At 29.0% G+C, this 20164-nt stretch overlaps 2 long non-coding RNA genes across 5 annotated transcripts in view; one reads left to right on the forward strand and one right to left on the reverse strand.

Annotated features, from left to right (window-relative positions):
- LOC147804270 (uncharacterized) overlaps window positions 1-20164 on the reverse strand; it is a 79762-nt gene that overhangs the window by 35341 nt on the left and 24257 nt on the right. The window lies entirely within an intron of this gene.
- Window positions 4571-20164, forward strand: part of LOC107439826 (uncharacterized) — a 471331-nt gene continuing 455737 nt past the window's right edge. Inside the window, exons 1-5 of one of the 4 annotated variants that reach the window (XR_001583567.4) lie at window positions 4579-4728; window positions 5846-5994; window positions 7946-8040; window positions 12563-12628; window positions 16889-19470. This is a non-coding gene — a long non-coding RNA (uncharacterized LOC107439826). The other 3 variants (XR_001583568.4, XR_015429370.1, XR_015429371.1) reach the window with 3 other exon arrangements.

The following is a 20164-nucleotide window of genomic DNA, read 5'->3' on the forward strand; positions in this document are numbered from 1 at the left end:
TGTTATAATATAAGCAAGAGTGAGACATAAGTTTTTCCACTTAGTGATAGTTTCCGAGAAATAAGTGGTTTTTAGATCAAGCCGGAATAGCCTGGCTGGTAGGGTATTGGGTCCATGTGCGAGAGTTCGATCCCGTTCGGCCGAAGACTCTTCGTATACAAAATGGTAACTGGTACACGCTAAATTTGTCGGGAAAACAAGGTCCACCAAGTTCACTTAACAAATCAGTACCTCTGGGAGTACTGAATCGGAGATTGATCGTGCTCTGGCTCAGATCAGAACTACGATCTGTGGATGTTGTGTAAATGTGTCCTCCCTGTAAAACGAGATGTGACGTATGTATGTTGTTTCTGGATCATCATCGGGGATGTTTCCCAGACCATCCCCGATGTTGCCCACTGTGCTGTTCTAGTGTGACGTAAATAAAAGTACCGTATTTTTATTTTTAAGTTTATTTCGGAGATTTAAAAATAAATTATGTATCAATTGTAAATGTAATTGTCACGATTTTTTTTACCCTCATTATGCAAGTGTTTCTGATTGAATATTAGATGTATGCTTGTTTATATAAAACACATCGAGATTATAATTGTATTGGAAAGAGTATGAATCGTGTATAGCTGTGTTATGATGTGGAAAGTAGAATATTCTCGTTTTCTCGTTGGTTATGTTTTCCAGAAAGTTATGCCACGTTTAATTTAAGTTATTTTATTTTTTGCTTAATAAAAGTTTTTTGTAAGTTTATAAGTTTGTTTTGTAAGTCAATTACACTTGCTTGGCATTTTGCCTACGCACTACCAGTACTTAGGTTGGGACTTATTATGCATGTACCAATTTTTATCACAAACCATACTCATCTTCTTTACATTAGAGACCTCTAGAAATGCTTTTGTACCTCAGTCTGTTTAATACATAAGTTAAATTTCCTTTTATGCATTTTAAAATAAATATATACTGTATTATTTAGGCAGGTTCTCTGGAAAGCTTGTTACAGTTTAAGAAAATTGTTAACCATATCCATCTTTCCCCAATGTTCCCATTTTTAGTATCCTTGAAATTAAAAAAAAAAAAAAATACTCACATTAGGGGCCCCAAAAGTAATTAAGCGATGATAAAGTAAAACACTGTCAAAATTTAAGTAATCAAAAATGGATAAATTGCTATCTTATAGATATCAAAACCTATTTGATTGCTGGAATATACTTGGAGTCACATCAAATAATGAGCTTTTTAACTCCTCCAGCAATTAAACAGATTCTCTATGTTCTTAAACTAGCCAATCAATGGTGATTCGTTACACTTCGTTAGCATTGTTATTCTCTTTTCTCTCTCTCTTTTTTTTTTGTTTAAATATTAATTTGCTCCTCCTGACGTACATATTTCCCGTATATATCTACAAGGATTCTAAAAAGGCAATGGTAGCGGCCATTACAGTACACCACATTTATGAAGAATATAATATTTAGATAAATATAACAGATGAGGATATAATATTTGTATAATACTTTCCAAAAAAATATTTTATAATTGTTCTTTTACCATTAATTTTTCTGAGTCTTTCCAGCAAGTAGGTTGCGGGGTCTATACCGAATTTTAGAGCAGTACGTCAAAATCTTCGCACTTCGTTGTATTTTGACTTCGTTGTATAAATAGGTGGCTAAAAATCGTAATATTTTAAACAAAATTTCTAATTTTTGTAAACCTCAAAAATTTCTAATTTTATAATAATTTTATATTATTTGAAAATTTAGTTCACTGTTAAACATTTTCGGTGAAAACACAAGACTTCGCAAATATGCGTAATAAAATATGCAAAAATGCATCAACGCATCTTAAGTACCTCGGTTATCCCCACCATTGTCTAATGTTCATCTAGGATGTGGATGCAATTGAATTCTATTAAAAATTTACTTTGCGATGCCATAAATAGCCGTTATACGGTTTTACGTATCATACAAATTATTAGGTATGAATTTTTACATTACAAGCACCCATAATTTTAAATATTTACAAGTTATTTCACTTTAGATTTTATTCTGGTATTTTACTATAATTTTCAAAGATAAACTCATTCATACTTCATTTAAGAATAGTTATAGAATTAAACGTAAAATTGATTTCTAGGCATAGAATGAAACTAAATAAGTTAGACGAATAAAGGAATCTATAAATGGACCAATAAATGAATCGGTGAGCAAATGAATGAGTTAATAATTGAACGAATCTGATTGTCAACGAATCAATGAGCAAATCAATAATTCAGATTAGCTGATTCTTTAATTTGATCTTTCACTTATTCCCTTATTATTTGATTCCTTGGTTTTCCAATGCTTCTAAATGTTTATCCATCAGTTAATTAACTATGATTGATTCTCTCATTTATTGAATCTCTGGTTCTTCAATTTTCTAATTATTTGATTCATTAATTTGTTGATTCGCTTTTTATCAATTCGTTGATTTATTGGATTCCCATTTACTGATTCGCCCTCAGACTTTTATGTAATTCGGTTACTCTATTGCAGCAACTTAATCACTCACTGTTTATTTGAAGTAAGAGCGAGTTCTAACTCAAAACAGAAAATAGCTAAGATAAGAATTTACTTCGGTCTTCCCTAATATCCTTAGCAAAACACGAAATGATTACTAAGAATGCAAAATTACGGATACACTTAGATTCTAGGTTCCCAACGAGGCACGCTATGAAATTTTAGGGAGCGTCAGGACTTTTGGGTGAATCTGTAAAACTCACAGAAGAAATTTATTATAGTGCTCTATTAAAAATAATCATTTCGTTTGCTTGTATCAAATAACTAATACAAATTCAAAGTGAGTAAAATTATAATGTTATGAACATAATGTTAATGTTTTAGATTTTAAAAATAATATATTTAAAAGTTATTTTACACTCTACTTCGAAGCGAATAATTATTCACCTTTGTAAAGTATAGTACCCTTTTTTAAACATAATGTAATGAGGCTTGTTCATCCTTATATAGTTACCTATATTATTAGAAACAAAGTTTGAGGCAAGTACAATATTAGAAAAAAAAATTTATGTGTCTGTTAAAGAAGTTGATACTGATTAAAAGTGCCAAAGCCCATTACCCACTATCTCTATGTTTTATATATATCATATTTCAGTGCATTTCTCTGAAAACGTTTGTAGATATGTCATCATGATATTAATTTTATTAATTGGTAAAAATATCCATAATTTTTATAATTTCCTTCAATCGTATATGTATATGTGTAATTTCAATAGGCGCTGGATATAAATTACATTGTTGACAATTGTCAACAATGTAATTTATATCCAGCATATTAATTTGAATCATCTGAACAATCTTATGTCTGTTGACATTTCTTCTAGAGTCAACTCCTTCAAACAAATTCTGTTACAAAAATACCGATCTCCTCCCAGATGGCGTATTGTTGTTGTTGTTAATTTACGTCGCACTAGAGCTGCACAATGGGCTATTGGCGACGGTCTGGGAAACATCCCGGAGGAAGATCCGAAGACACGCCATCACAATTTTGATCCTCTGCGGAGGGGATGGCACCCCCGCTTCGGAAGCCCGACGACCTGCGCGTGAAGTCGAGCACTTTACGGTAGCACAGTTTAACGAGGACCAATACCGCACACCCTTGGTCCCTACGCAGACTGATCCAAGTGGTCACCCACCCGCACACTGACCGTAGCCAGTGATGCTTGACTTCGGTGATCTGCTGGGAACCGTGTCTTAACGATCAGTCCACTGCGGGACATGGCGTATTCGAGCGTTGTAATCGCCAATAAACAACCATATCCTGAAAATGACTAGATTTTCAACTTAAGTGCCATTCTTAACGGATGTGCTTGCTTCGCATGCATACGGGAGTCTGGTTAGCGAGTATTTTGAGGGCAAATATATTTTCCACCATTAAAGTTTTTATTCATATTCAAAACATAAATAGATAAATAAATAAAAATAAAATTCAGGCAGTGAAGACGGTCCTTAACAGGACATTCTCAAGAATACGGTTCACGCACTTCCAATCACTGCGGGAAAAGAAATGGAGAGTCTAATTGATGACTTTTTCGAGCAATTTTGAATATTTTTAAATTTTAGGGATTAAGAATACGGTTCACGCACTTCCAATCACTGCGGGAAAAGAAATGGAGAGTCTAATTGATGACTTTTTCGAGCAATTTTGAATATTTTTAAATTTTAGGGATTTATTTTCCTTTCGACGGAGATTGGAAGCATGTAAACCACATTCAGGAAGTCAAAATGATCCCTAACTATTGGAGCCATCCCATCGCATGCAGCCGCCCTAGACGCGTTCGCGAATGTTTACACTACAAGCGAAAAAAAATTGCATATGCAAATTTGGAGATGGGAACGAAAACCTGATTGGTGAAATATGTTTCCCCGTGAAAAATGTACCAATCAAGTTCTCCCTCACATCTCCAAATTCGCATATGCGATTTTTTCAGATGCAGTAAAATTTGCCCTTAAAACAGCCTGCTCACACTTGCGTAAATCACATGTGTAATCATTCATGCAGTAAGAACGATTCAGCATTCTGCTCTTACAAAATGACAAAATCACCAGCTACGCAATAAAATTATCTGATTTTTAAATTAATTTTAAGATATGTGACAAACCTTTAGTTTAACGAAAATAGGTAGTCAAAATACTTACTCTCACTTCAAATCGTTGATTCAAATTTATGAATAATTTATCGGTGAGTTCAAGTTATTTTCCTTCAAAGATATACTTTAACAACAGCTTGTTATAAATAAAAAGGGGGGATTTCCGTATTGTGATCTGTAGCAGAATAATCGTCAAATCTTCCGGGCAGCGGCCCACGAGAAACTAAAAAAAAAAAACATCACAGAGAGGGACAAACTCGAAATGTATAACTTGTAGCCACCCCGGGAATTATGATGCGCTTACACATGTCAGCAAAGATATTTGGAATAATTTTTTTCCAACATCTTACTATCTGGTTGTTGTCAAAATTTGGTGATTATTTTGGAACAGCGTTTGATATGGAATTCCCAAACTTACATTACATTAGTTGATAAAACTTATACAACTGGAGAAAAATCCTACATTTATAGTGTATTTATACTTGAATTAGTAATGTGAATTTATATCTAATTTGGAAAGTATTTTGTTTACATCATGATGATTGCAAAGTGACTGGGTTTCTCTTACATCTGGCTTTATGAATCTAGCAAGGAAAACAAATCCCATGGCATAGTCCATTGTATACCCTATTATTGCTAGAAGTTGATTAAATTATATATTTCTTATATGGAGCATATTGTCTTACATTGAAAGTATGCTAAAAATTGAAGTTGTTTAATTTTTTGTTTTTTCTTTTTTTAAATATATATATATTAGTTTCTTGAACATTCACATTTTTTTAAAATATGCAAAAATATTGTACTAAAAGTCATAAAGATTGTTAGCAAAAATCATTTTTTAAACCAAAATAGTACACAAATCAGGTAAGTGTCGCTAAGAGATAATTCTTACTGCATTCGAGTTTCGTACACTGATTTACAAACTTTAAAATTTACGCATAAATAGAATTACTCATGCATGCAAAGAATGTGAAGTGACTATATATAGCTAAAATGGCTCCAAGATCTTTTTCTCCTTTTCTGTTATATCTTTTTAAAGTTAATTTAATGATGGTTTAATTTAAAAAGAATAAAATAGACTATTAATATTTTATTTGATTTTTCCTGCTTTAAATGTCTATATGTTTAAATTGTTATAACTAGTTTTGCACTTCTATTTTATTAACTATATGTTTCTGTGTTAACTTACATGATATTTTTCTATTTTAGACTCTGTTTTTTCATAGAATGATATAGGAAGAAATAATTTTTAACATAAAAAAACTAGCGAGCTGAAGTTCAAGGAAAGCAGGAACTGGCATTATTGCACATTTTTTAATATTTTTGTTTTTTTAACAGTTGGCAATAACATGTTTAATGTAAATTTTTTATTTATGGTTTCTTCATTATGCATTATTTTATATATAAATGATTTTACAAAAATGGGAAAATTTGTTTTCTGAACTGATAATTTTGTTTGTTTTGAACAACACAATAAATTTTTTACATTTTTCCGCAGAAAAACGTTTTTACACTTTTCGGTAGAAAAAATATAGTCTTAAGACTATATTTTTTAATCTTTAACCATACCTAAATATTCTTTTTGATTCATCAAAAAAAAATTAAGTGACATGTCCTCTCATGTCAAATTCCATTTACATATTTTGTCTATCCTAAAAAATTAATGCAAAAATCTTTTTTTTTTCTTCCCAATATATCCCTGTCATTAAATATGGATGTATGAAAAACATTAATGGTAAAATCAAGTAAGAATTTATTCTCAAATGTAAAATAATATTCTGTTCCTTATTTCTGTCATCAACATGACTGAAATGTGTTTTTAATATCTTAGTATTTTCAAAAGTGGCAACATTGTTAGAACACAAGTTTAGTACCTTATTGTTCTTGAATGATTATGTTATTACCATTTAAGATTTGTTTCATTTTCAAGACGAGAGTGTTTTATTCTTGCCATTAACATGGCTTTAAAAAAAAAAGATGATGAAATATATAATTTAATTTTAATTGTGTGGAGTGATAACTATCACAAAGCCTCGAGTTCTTGACTGAACATGAAAATTCTGCTTTGTCATCCACGTGTATATCATCCACATGCCTCAATAATAGATAGCTACGTAAATGATGAATATGAATTAGAAATTATGTAAACTTAACCATTTGTGTTAATAAATATCTTGCTGGTTACCGTTAAAGTCCTAATAAATGTAAATTTTTCCTTTCAACTTAATTGTTTGTGACTGACATTAACATGCCCTTTTTGTCATTCATAGATCTGTGTAAAAATATAAACTTTTAAATTCTCCTGAGAATAATAAACTTTTGAAAAAGTAATTTAAACTTTGATTTTAAGAATTTTTTTTTAAATGCCAACTTATCTTTAGAAGTTACATACTCTAAATATTCCAGTATCTGTTGGATCCTCTTGCCTGTGTCTACTTTCTTAAAATGTTTTGAACCCGCTGTTAAAAATTGTTATACAAAGTAAAAAGGAATTTTTTTTTATTTGAACTAATGTCTGAAATTGAAAAAAAAAGTATTCTGAAAAACGTTTTTACATTTTATTCAGATTTCAGTGAATGAAATATGTGTGCTAAGTATTTTTCTAATTCCTTCTGTAAAAATGCCAGAAGCAGTACTGTTCATATTTCGTAGAAAAGGTAATGTAAAAAATGTAAATAAACAAGAAATTTTTTTATTCCTAAATTTACATAAAAAATTGTTTAATTAACTTACTGTGAAACTGGTATGCTGAAATTTCTTTTTGAAATTTTCATAATCAGTAAAAGTAACAGAAGTAGCATGGTAGTACTATATTATATTTGAACTAATAAACATTATATTTTGTTACTTGAAATTGCTATGAATTATTGAAATATTGCTTAGTAAAAATATACTCTGAAAAATTAAGATCGTGTCAGTTGACAAAATTTATAGTCACAACTGAAAAGAAAATTCATATCTTTCAAATAAACTGAATTGCCCCAGAAAGACTTTTTATATTATTTATGTAATTTCATAATATTTAGAATTTCGATTTCATTTATTAGTTTCTATTTTTGAAAAAAATTGTAAAAATACTGCATATTTTTTTCGATGAAATTTAAATATTGACTTCTGTTGAAAATAAATTTCTTTTCTCTAAATTTTTATTTCATTTCAATTTTGAAAAAGAACTGAATGTTTTACTTAAGCTTTATAAACTGAACTTGAGTTAGTACAGTTTCAGTTTTATGAAATACTTTTATTTATTTTTCATTTGTGTTATTTAATATGTTAAATGCTAGTGTTCTTATTTTTACACTTTTTCAGTTATGTTTTCTGTTACCTAAGGCTTAAAGAAAAAGAATTCACTAACATGGAGCTAAAAAAAAAGAAATTGAGGAAAAATTATCCTAATGTCAATAGTAAGTTAAAAAGCTTTCTTTTATTTCTTACATGAAACATTTGTTAAAGATAAGGAGCAGGCTATTATTTGCAGGGTTGCTACAGGCGACTAAAATGCTACTGTTTTTGGCTTGAAGCGACTATGGCTATTTTCGGATTGAAGCGACTTTTTTTTTCTTAAAAAATTTTGAATTGCAGATTTGAGTCATCACTTTTAAATTCTTTCAATTTGAACGGATTCCTTTATAAGTCTATTTTGTTTCTCGATTGCCATTTCAACAGTTATTGCTACAAAATTCTGCATGATTTTAGAAAACTCTTATACACTGCTGGACAATTGCTAAGGACGGATAACACTATCATCCATAGCAACCACAAAATGAAAGGAAGCAAAATGTGGAAAATTAGAATAAGTGCGGGATATAGTAGGAAGAGGTATGCGTATGCAAATTTTTTTTTCCACGTCTGTTCATCACGTGATAGCGCTGATAAGAGCTTTAAAGGTTTTGACGCGTGAGGAGAGTTGTTGTTTCAAGTCTGTAGTTGACGAACTTGAAATTTTCGGTATGTCTTCCCGATATCACTTAGATGATTTTAAGCGTGGCTGAATTATTGGAAAGATCGAAGAAGGGCGAAAAATAACAGGTGTTGCCAGGGAGTTCGACATCGCTCGCAGCGTTTTTTCACGGCAATGGAGATCATTTAAAACTACTGGAATGTGTAGTAGGCGGCTGGAGGAGGTCGTGTTAGAAATCCGACATGCAGTGTCATGGTGTGGGCCGGCATCGTGATCAATAACCGCACGCGCCTACAAGTGGTTGCCAATGGGACTATAACGAGCCTACGATACCTTGATGAAGTTCTACTCGTCTCTTCAGTGGTGCTGTCGGTGATAAATTTGTTTTTATGGATGACAACGCAACATGTCATCGAACACTCGCTGTTCAGGATTGTCTAGACAGCGAGGATATTCAACGCCTCATATGGCCATCACGTTCTCCAGATCTGAAACCCATTGAAAATGTTTGGGATGCTTTGGGGAGGCAACTTGCTGGTCGAAACTTTCCTCCGACAAACAAGAACACCCTTATCCGTGCACTGACAGAGGAATGGGATAAATTGCCTCAACAGCTGCTGGATAATGTTGTGCAATGTATCATACGAGGTGTAGAATGTCGCATCACACTCTACGGTGGACATATCCCGTACTGACTCCTTTCTTCAAGTTGCCTGCTGACATTTAGATGCATTGCTCCATTTTTCCGTACGCAGCATCAAATGAACATTTTTTTTCTTTCAGTTGTTTCATAGTTTTTGCACTTTCCAGAACAATGAATATTCTTTATTCTAATGTCTGAACAGTGTGGCAACTATATTTTATACTACTAGGCCTCATGTCTCGTTTAATGTTATGCTACATTACAATTTGTGATCCGTCCTTAGCAATTGTCCAGCAGCATATATATAGATATATATGTATGTATGTATGTTTGCTAAATCAATTGATAAAAGGGAATTTTTTTTTAGAAGAAGTATGTTTTTTTTTTTTTAATGAATTCTAGTAATCAAAAGTATTTATTTTTCTGCAAATATACTTATTTTTTTATATTAAAATTTAGTGCTAGAACACTAATGTTTATATACAAATTATCATATTGGCCACCAACTTGACTGAATGGATCATGGTATATGACAATTAAGTCATTTGCTAATATTTTAGTCACATTTTTGTTCTTATTTAGGCAACTATTTTCATAGTTTTCGGCAAATATTTTCATGATTTAGGCTGCTAAAAGCAACTATTTTGTTCATTTTTTCTGTGGCAACCCTGTATTTAACATCTGATACTTTTCATAAACACTATTAATATCAAGGGTTTTTATATTAATAATTTTCTCATTTTATGTGCTATGTTTAATATAGTTTTATGTAGTTAGTAAGCACTAAATTGTTTCGCGTGAGATGAACTTTTCACTTTACAGATTGTAAAAGGTTAAATATAAGATTCTTTGGAGCTTATTTCATTAAAATATACTCCATCTACATAATGCACTTCTGCCATCAGTTACGAAGTATTTATATGCCAATCATCCAAAACATCTTTGATTGAATATTTTAAAAAAAGTTTTGGTAATCTGTTCGAAAAAGACTCTAAACATATTCAAGTACATTTATCCAATAAACTTCCGTTTAAACATCCCTTGTATTTAGACTTACTATGTATTTAATTTGGAAGGTACCTAGTTTTTTTAATTAAAATTTGATTATAAGGTTTTAATGTAAAATTAATTGAGTACAAGGTTTAAACTATATTTGAATCTCAGAAAAGAAGATAATGAATCGGAAGCACTTCAGCAGGATGTAAAATCAGACGAACAAGCAAGGGTATTGCAACTGTTTGAAATAGATTTTCTTTAGAATAAATACATTATATGTATAAAAAAGTTTAAAATGACAATATAGCTATTATTTTGACTGAATTGTTGAAAAACACTTTATTTTTGATAACAGAACATTTCGGACTTTTCCCTTCGAGTTCAGGTCTGGTGAGATTTGGCTGTATTACCTGTTTTTTAATATTTGTTTGAAATTTAATTTGATCATATTACTACAGACTGCAATATTTCTATGTTAGGTGGGAAATTTAGCTTAATCTGTAAAAAAAATTCCCTTAATTTAATTTATTTCATGTTTATCTTGTCATATAAAAAGATGTTTGAATTACGATGTTTAATTAACAAATTAATGTTTGTAATAATTTGGTGTTTTATTTAGTTTTTACTATGATAACTATTGTTTGTGTATAATGCTTATCTATGACTTCTGAACTTTACTACTATAAGTTTCCGGATTCATTTTAAGCATATTATATATTCTTTATAAGTAGAACCACTTCAAAGTGAAGTGTGCCCTGCCTCTAAGATATCTTCGATCCTATCCTAGTTTTTGAAAATGGTTTCATATAAAATACATATGCTCATACTTGCCAACTTTCCTGCTTTTTGCAGGAGAGTCCTGCTTTCATGCCAATTCTCCCACGCCATTTTTCTCCCAATTTTCCCGCTTTTTTAAATTTTTTAAGATTTCTACCGTTAAAGATTTTTTTTTCAATTTCTTCTAATGTTTTGATTTATGCTTTAAAAAAATCATTTTAAACTACTAAATGTTTGCAAATAATTAAAATTTATGTGAATGTAAGACTTGAATTAGCTGCTTTGTTAGAGCACTAAGCATGAAACGAAGCGCAGTTCGTAGATGCGTTAACCGACGTTGCACGTAGCTGATCTCCCATAAACAATCGGCCATCCTGGATGTGCGTGTAGTCTACAACCTCCTGATGGAACTGAAGTGTAGGCAATTTTCTCATCTCGCTTCCGTTATGTTTTGTTTGTGAATGTGCTGCATTGTTAATGATTCGCTTTAATCATGAGTTTGTGTAAAGTCAAATGTGCTTGTAAATTTTAGAAATCTTCTTCAGAATATTTTCTTTTCATTGAAAGCTCCCAAAAAGGAAACAAATTATGCTTTTTGTAGTGCTTGTGCATGTGTTTTTTTTTTTATTGCACATGGTGGAAAAAATTATGTTGTAAAACACATTAACCGAGAAAAACAATGAAAATGCCATCCGTTTTAAAAATAATGGAAAGCTGAATTTTTCAGTAGAAACCGTAGATCAAAAAACGATCAATAGGAAATTAATAGCATAAATAGCTATTATTTTTGCCATTGCTATTTTGCTATTTAGTGTAGTTTCAAAGTGATTCTCCCAAAATATACAGGTCTCACACAACCTTGTGACTTCAATTCTAATAGACAGGTACAAAAAAGAGAAGAAAGTGGTGAAATCACAAACTTTTCACATTTTGCTTATTTTTATTATAAGGTTTATGAATACTTAATAAATATTTTTCATTCTCATAAAATTAATTTTAGATAATAGTCCATATTTAGTGATACATCAATAAAATTTAAATGTATGAAAGGAAAGTAAGAAAAATATAGAGTATTTGTTCCCACAGCAGGAACTTTGGTGCATAATGGGCTTAAAAATTAAAAGAAAAGGAAATAAGTGAGCAACACCAAACATCCCATATCCAGACATGTATAATACCACTAGTTCACTGTGGCATTAATTATAAGAAGATTTAACTAGTATATAAATTATGCTTAAATGTTTAAATGTTTTTTTCAGAATTTGCTGGCTGGTACACTTTATTGTTTTAAGGCATGAACACCTTTAAGGTCTACTACTAATTTAGTCAATTTTCCAATTCTTACCCTCTCCTTGTTAGTCTTGTAGTTATATACTTTATATAATTGCAGGAAAATGCTTATATAAAATGTCTATTTAAGTAGTTTCTTGTTATTTTGTGCAAGATCGGTTTTTATATTAAATTATACACTACAATAATGAATGAAATATTTTTATGATTTCATGGAATACTAATAAAATTTTTCTGTTGTAAATGAAATAGCATTAATGGATCAAAAAATTTATTTAAAGAATTTTCAATTAAATTATAATAATGTGTTGCTTTCCAGGTACTCCATGGTATATGAACAACATTGCATGTTAAAAAGTCCGGGATAAAAAAAATACACATGAAAGTAATTATTTGTAAATTTATCTATTCAATAAGTTAACTGCTTACCTATAACTAATTAAGCTGTTTGTGCAAATTTTCATTTATGTATGATTTAATTTTGTTAACTTTTAGTGTGAAACATGGCAAGGCGAACTCGAATTTTCTTACCCTTGGAAAAAAATTTCTTTTAATGTGAACAGAATGTTACATTTTCTCACTGACAGTTTAAAAACTGATCAATCATGAAACAACTGATTGATTGAAAAAACTGATTAATAGAAGATTTTTGGAAAGTATGTGCAAATAAGAAACAAAATAGCAAGCTATCGCCGATTATTTTGTTATTAATCCTCTCTAATTTGTTTGATAAAGCAATTTACTCCTATTAGTTAATTACTTTTCAGTGCTTTTTTTTTTTTTTTTTTGCTTTTATAGATTTAGAAGTAAAACATGCAGCACCGAAAGTAAATAAAATTTTTAAATTTTGTCTGAACTATATTTTTTTCTTTATGACTTTATTTTTTAGAGTAATTGGTTGCATTTATTATGAGGTATATATAAGTTATTAAATTAATATAAAGCAGGAAATAAAATCATTTATTAAAATGAAATGATAATTAACCTATTCATACTAGAAATTTTAGTTTAGAAAATGCAAATGTATAACAGATATAAATAATAAAAAATGCTTGTGTATTGCACAATTTTCATCAAAATATTTCTGAACTGATAGTATGAACTATTTTTAATGTACGCAAATTTTCCGTACTCATTCGAGTTGACTTTATCAAGTTTTGACTGTATGTACATTTCTTCAAATTTTCAGATATTTGATAAAAATAATTTCTATAAAATATAGATATTTAGGTGATATAATTTGCTCCTTGCAAGAAAATAATATTTTAATCAAATTTTCTATATGGTGCAAATCTAGTCATACTTAATGCTATAATAACATAATGTATTTTAAATTGAAGGTATCCAAATTTCATATCTATCCTTGATTCAGTTAGTTTAGGATCAAAACTTTATATTTTCTTTCCCTGTAAAGGAAATCAGTTTGGCAGAATCCTCCATTTTTTTTTTTATGATAAGTTAAAAATATGTTTCTCTTCATCAAACCAGCAGTTTCCAACCTTTTCCTTCCATGTGTTGCAAGACATGAACTTGGGAGAAAAGATTCTTTTTTACGAGGGAAACTTTATCTCAATAAATAGTTAAACAACTGATTAAAATGTTTAATGATCAGAAATCGTAGGGGAAAATTAAGTAAGAATACAACTGGAAAATGTACTTACAAATCCATCTCCACTTAACATGTTTTTGTAGAATCCAACAACACACGTTTGATATATTTCTTTCATTTTTTTAATAATAAATTACAAAATTGAATTTTATGTTTCCAAATTTAATAAAATGAAAAGGTGTTTCTTTCCCCCTTTTTGAGCCATTATATTGTCTGACCTTTATTTTTAAAAACTTCTATCATGCAATGATTAAATGTTAAATAAATTTGTGATGTTGTATGTCTGTTATCATTTTAACATCAATATCGTGCTAGTTTTACTTTTAATCAAAAAATTTTCAGTTTTTTAACCAAAAGAATTCATCTATTTAAAAATAGAAATTATTTCCGTCAAAAGTAATCTTAAGTTTTGATTGAGACAAATTATAATAAATTTTAATTTTACTAAGAAAGATCGAATAAATATTCTTAAAAAAAAAAAAAACATTTAACTAGAAATTAGTTTACTGCACTTACAGCCACTAAAATGATGTGCAGGTTGCTATTATGAAATATCAACTGCATAGAGTTTAACATCCCATGATACAAAAGAATTTTTAATGCTCGAATTTAAATATAATTGTTATTTTTACACTCCATAACTGTTCTGTTTCATCAATGAAAAATTTCGTCCAATCATCCTCTCCATCTTCGTGGACACCATTATTATTTATATTTGTGAATGCGATCACATAGAATTGAAACATCATGAAATTTAGATGATCTTATTGGCCCAAGTACGATTTGCTCGTAATTATAGGCAATTTTTTATCAGTAGAGAGAAATGGTTGCTGTTACTTCGAGCAAATGCGATTCTGATTCTTATATCACACAAGCATTTTCCAGCAATTTTTTGCAAAAGTTGAGGATATGATTGCTCTTATAATTTCCATTCTGCGATATACCTATTAAAAACTTCTATCCGAAACAAAAACTACATATTTTATGATCTTTCTAGCTGGAGTGAAGAAAATTTGTAGATAAGGCTTATTTCCATTCTTTTTTTTTCTCTCCTTTCATTTTTTTACTGTATTAATGCCTTTAAGTTTTAACATGATAATTTTGTATAAGAAGAAATGTATAAGGATTTGTATTTTTGTTACTATTTAAGTAAAAAAACTTAATTATTGCTTAATAAGAAGCACAAAGGATAATTACTTGAATATAAAGTAAACTCAACTTATTACCTCAAGCATACATCAGTATTGTTAGCAAAATCTTGAGAGTTCATGTGTAATTTTGTTATTGAAAAGTTCCTAAAGCAGGTGGATGGCACAAACATTTTGCTTTTTTTTTTATACTGAATGAAATATAAAGAATATTTTATTGCTATTGAGGCAGCATGTCTTTGTTTAAACACTGAATTTAACATTGTATTCTGCTAATAAATAATTCAATATTTTCGTCTGAAACTTCAGCTTTAGTGAGATATGTTTACTTCTGCAAAATTAGAGATTACATTTCTATTACTTGTATGATGACTATAACAAAGAATTATTTAAAATCATTCAAAAATTAGTATTGATATTTATTAAGTGAGAAAAAAAGGCAGCTGAAAAATTGTTAAACCAAATTTTTATGTTATATGAATATGTAGGTAAGTTGGCATGATTTAAATCAATTTAAAACACTTGTTTTTGTTTATTTTTTAAATTACTGATTTAGGTGGGAATAAAAATAAAAAAAATAAAAAATTTAAAATTAAACTCTTGCAGCCACATCAAAATAATCACCTACAGTATTTTCCATCTTGTAGTAATACCAGCAACTTCTTCTGTTTTTGTTTATTTTTTAAATTACTGATTTAGGTGGGAATAAAAATAAAAAAAATAAAAAATTTAAAATTAAACTCTTGCAGCCACATCAAAATAATCACCTACAGTATTTTCCATCTTGTAGTAATACCAGCAACTTCTTCCAATTTGTGCTTTAAACCTTTAAATTATTTATTAAAAAAATATTTTTTGTAGACTTATGTGTAATTATATGATTTCGAAAGATCTTTTTACTCTATTACTTTTACTAATTAAAGTTGTATGATATGTTGTATCATAAAATTTTACTATTTGTTTAAATTTTTTTACCTATTTTTTTTAAAAAAAAATGAAAAATATAAGTCTGATTGGTATACATTTTTTCAGTGTTAATACTAATAATTGAACATGCAATTATATTTCTCAGTTATCTTATAAAACATTTCAGGAATACATTTCTGTAATTTCAAGATTTTATTTAAAGAAAATTTATATAATTATCTTAAAATAGAACTTTACAATATAGTAACTTGTATAATTGAATATTATGCATGTTAATAAAAGTGGCAAATAATACTTAAAACTTTACTCAAATAAAAGTATGAAAAATCGTAAAAGTTAACTTTTTTTATGTAATACAGTTTTTGTGTCCACCACTTTACTTTTATTACATCATACATAACTGCAAACTCCACTAAATTTTGCCAGCTTTTTTTTATTTTATTTATTTAGAAAATTCTCAAAAATTGAGAAATAGTCTGGAAAATCCCTTAAAAATCTTTTTTTTTTTTTTTTTTTTTAACTTTTGTGTTTTTAAATAAGTATTACTGCTAGATAATGAAGCAAATTTTGGTTAAATTAATCAGTTAGAAACTTTTTGTGTCCTTTAAATGTTCAAAAAAAATTTTATGATTCTCTACAATTAAGTTAATTATAATTATCTATCTAATTAAGTGAATAAATCTATCACAATTTGTATAAAATGAATTAAAATCTATTATTAAGCTTTATAATTTTTAAAAAAGTAAAATAAATGTAATAAAAACACTTCAAGTTAATTTAGTATCAATTATATACTTTATAGATTTTAAAAAAGTCCACATATTTATTAAGTTAAAAATGTTTCAGATATTTTACTTTTAAAATTATAGCTTTGAATCAAATTCTTAGCTTTTTATTTATATATTGTTTGCTTTTGATATTTTTGTTCTTATAATAAAAAATTGCTCTTTTTATATTTTAGGTTTTTGAAGTGGCCTTCTGTCCTAAATACAACCAGTTAAGTACCATGATGTACATTGGTCTTTCTCTTTGATTAAAATGTCATTAAATATTCAAAAGCCTAATAAGCTTTATTTTAAATTTAATCTGCAACTTCAAGTAATATTAACTCTGTTTTTTTTTTAAGAGATTTTTTTTTTTAATTTTTATTTCATAATCCTTACTTGTTTTAAATTTTTTATATTCAGACTTTTAGCAAACTGGCTTATACCTGTCTAAACTAGTGATGAAAAGGTTTTTGTGAATAAAGTGCTAGTTTTCATAGCTCTCAAGTGATAGTCCTTCATTAACAATTCAAAGAGTTAAAAATTTAATTAGGTTTCAGTAATGTAAGTGCATGTATTGTACAAAGGCATAGACAGGGAATAATTAACAAGGACTGTAACTATTTTCAAATGATTCAGCTTGGCATATATTTTTTATTTCTTCACTTTTGTATTATATTCTCAAGATTTTGTTTGAAATTTCTCTTCTTATTTGATTTGATTTTATGTATTTCTTCCTGGACTTTTACAAAACCTTCGAGGTACTGAGAGAGCTAATTTTGACATTTATCCACTCTCTCAATAGAAAAGGTTTTATTCTATGACTTCCTGAGCTGGTACCCCCTGAAAAAGTCGGCTTCGGTGGCCATATTTTTATTTTATTTTCATTGTTTTTTTCTTTATTGCTTCAATTGGCATATACGAAAGGATTCTCATGGTGCAGGGAAAATCTGATATTGCCAGGGAATTTTATTTTGACTCTAAAAAGCAGGGAAAGTTTGGAAAATTCCTACACTATACCTGGAAAATAACCAATCTTAGAATCAGTAACAGTGATTGAGATTAGAGTTAAATATTTTTAACATCTATTTTAGTCGTAAAAATTCTACTTTTAATGAAACTTTTCCATGTTTCCATCCTCATTCAATGATATTTTTTAACTCGCGAAAGTTAATATCTGATATACCAAGTTAAAAAAAAATCAAAGTTCTCTGATGAAAAATTGCCTGATAAAATATGGTCTTGATTTACATTGAAGTATTCTTGGAATACCTGAAAAAGGACAGGAATTTTTTTTTTTTTTTTTTTTAATTAGATGGGAACCCTGTACAAGTTTCTGAATCGGGGCTGATTGTGCTCCGGAAAAAATCTGGATTTCCGAAATTTTCGCTAACAGTGATCCGGAAGTTTCCGGAGATAGAAGGTCCAGACGTTTCAAAAAATCATTTATCACAGAAGATTCCAAAATCAAATTTTCAAAGGTGGAACTTAAAATCACATTTTATTTGTTTGTAAGACAGAGCCAGAGAGATACTTTATAAGCTTATATTCATGATTAATATCCATTTTTTATCAGTAAATAGTTGTTATAATCATAAACTCGAGAAAGAAAGGCATATTTGTAAATTTTAATTACTTCTCCAGGTCATCATAGGTATGTGTAAAATTGTAAATATATTTTAAGTAAACTAAGAAATATTGAGAAAAAGGAAAAAGACCTTGTTTAAATTTTTTTCTAATTTTTCAATTTAAACTTTTTTTAACTAAAGAAATTTTCCGGAATTTTGACTTGGGCTCACAATCACCCCTGCTGAATACAAGTCTATATTTAAAATAGTTTTCTCTCTTTTCATTTTCTAATGTACTGTATATCCCAATGTATCTATCCCTTATTTTTAATGAATAGATAGCAAATTTCTGGTATGTCGTGTGTATAAGTTGACCACTGAAGAAATCAAATATGAAAATGTTATATTGTTTTATATTTTCTGAAATACCCTTTAATAAATTATATTCGCTTTTCTTATTCTCAATCTTTCTAAGTGTTATTTAAATTATTGTTTCTAAAAACACCTTTTTTATGTAAAGAAAGCATGAAGAGTGAAATTGAAAACAAGCTATATATAACATATTAAAAATAGCTTTTGAAAGGGATAAATTTATAAAATTAGTCATTAATTTCATTGTTTATAATGCATCAATATTTCACAATCAATGAATGTCAGACCTCATTATCCATGTACAAGTTAACCCCCAGATACTCGTAAAATTTTAAAAAGTTTAAATCGTGATATATGGTAATAGGTTTTCGAAAACTCTCAAATGTGATAGCTTTTATATTAAGGGTATACTTTTATATAATTTTTTTTTTTAATGTATATTACTCTTGATTTTTAAATTATATGTGTTACTTATGTGTCTAATATTACACCAGATTTTTTAAAAATTGCATTAAAGTCATTCAAAAAGTAATTGTTCTGTTTTCTTTTTTTTTTGTATTCTCTCATTTCATTAAATTTTTGGTGGCCGAGCGGTCAGCGTGCCTGACTGTGAAGCCACTGGTTGCGGGTTCGAATCCCGCTTAGGGCATGGATGTTTCTCTCTGTGTGTGTTCTCTATTGTGTGATGTGTGAATGTGGCCCACCCTATAAACGGGTATGTGGCGTGGGTAATGTTGCTCGCCTCCGTGACTTAGGTTCACAGGTGCCCACTGGGTAACGTTAAATGAGTAACAACTCCGGCATCTTCCTAGGCGAAGAACGAAAGTTCAGTGCCTGCCGTTAGAAAAAAAAAAAAAAATTTCATTAAATTGTTTTAAGTTTTTTTTTCATCTTTTACTTCATAGTTAATTTTTGACATAAAATTTTGATATTTCATTTTGTATAAAATGTCACTTAAAATAAGTTCTTCTGTCTTCAACAAAATTATTTGAATAACTCTGGGAAAGCTTAACATTCCTCTTGCACATACTGGGTGTTCCATAATCAACCACCCTTAATATATATTTTTATATTTCTTGTTAAAGGTTGAAGTTTATAGACATTTGGAGTCAAATTAATATTTGTGGGAGGAAAAAAACACTATGTAAAGCAGGACTAAAAAGTCCAAACACCACTTTGACAAAAGACCCAATTTTATCACACAATCATTTAACTCTTCTGTTTCCTCAGGCAATCAAAAAAGCTTTCAGTCTGCTCTGGCATTTTTTTTCTCATTGCTTAAATATTTAACTTCTAGTGTGTCAACTTTTTTTCTACTTCCTTTTCATAAATATATTAACATGTTTGGAGAAAACATACTAAATGTACTCTGGGTGCAAAATTTGAGATTTTTTTCTAATTTGAAATTACTAAGATTATTACATTTAATGTATCTTATTTCTTCTAAAATTATAGTGGGTATATTAAGGGTTCAATGTGCTTTTATGACTGGTGCAATAATGTATTCCATATCCTTTTGAAAAATGTAAAAAG

The sequence above is a fragment of the Parasteatoda tepidariorum genome, chromosome 9 (genome assembly GCF_982258835.1).
Source record: "Parasteatoda tepidariorum strain Cologne lab strain chromosome 9, Ptep-v5.0, whole genome shotgun sequence".
Taxonomy (NCBI): domain Eukaryota; kingdom Metazoa; phylum Arthropoda; class Arachnida; order Araneae; family Theridiidae; genus Parasteatoda; species Parasteatoda tepidariorum.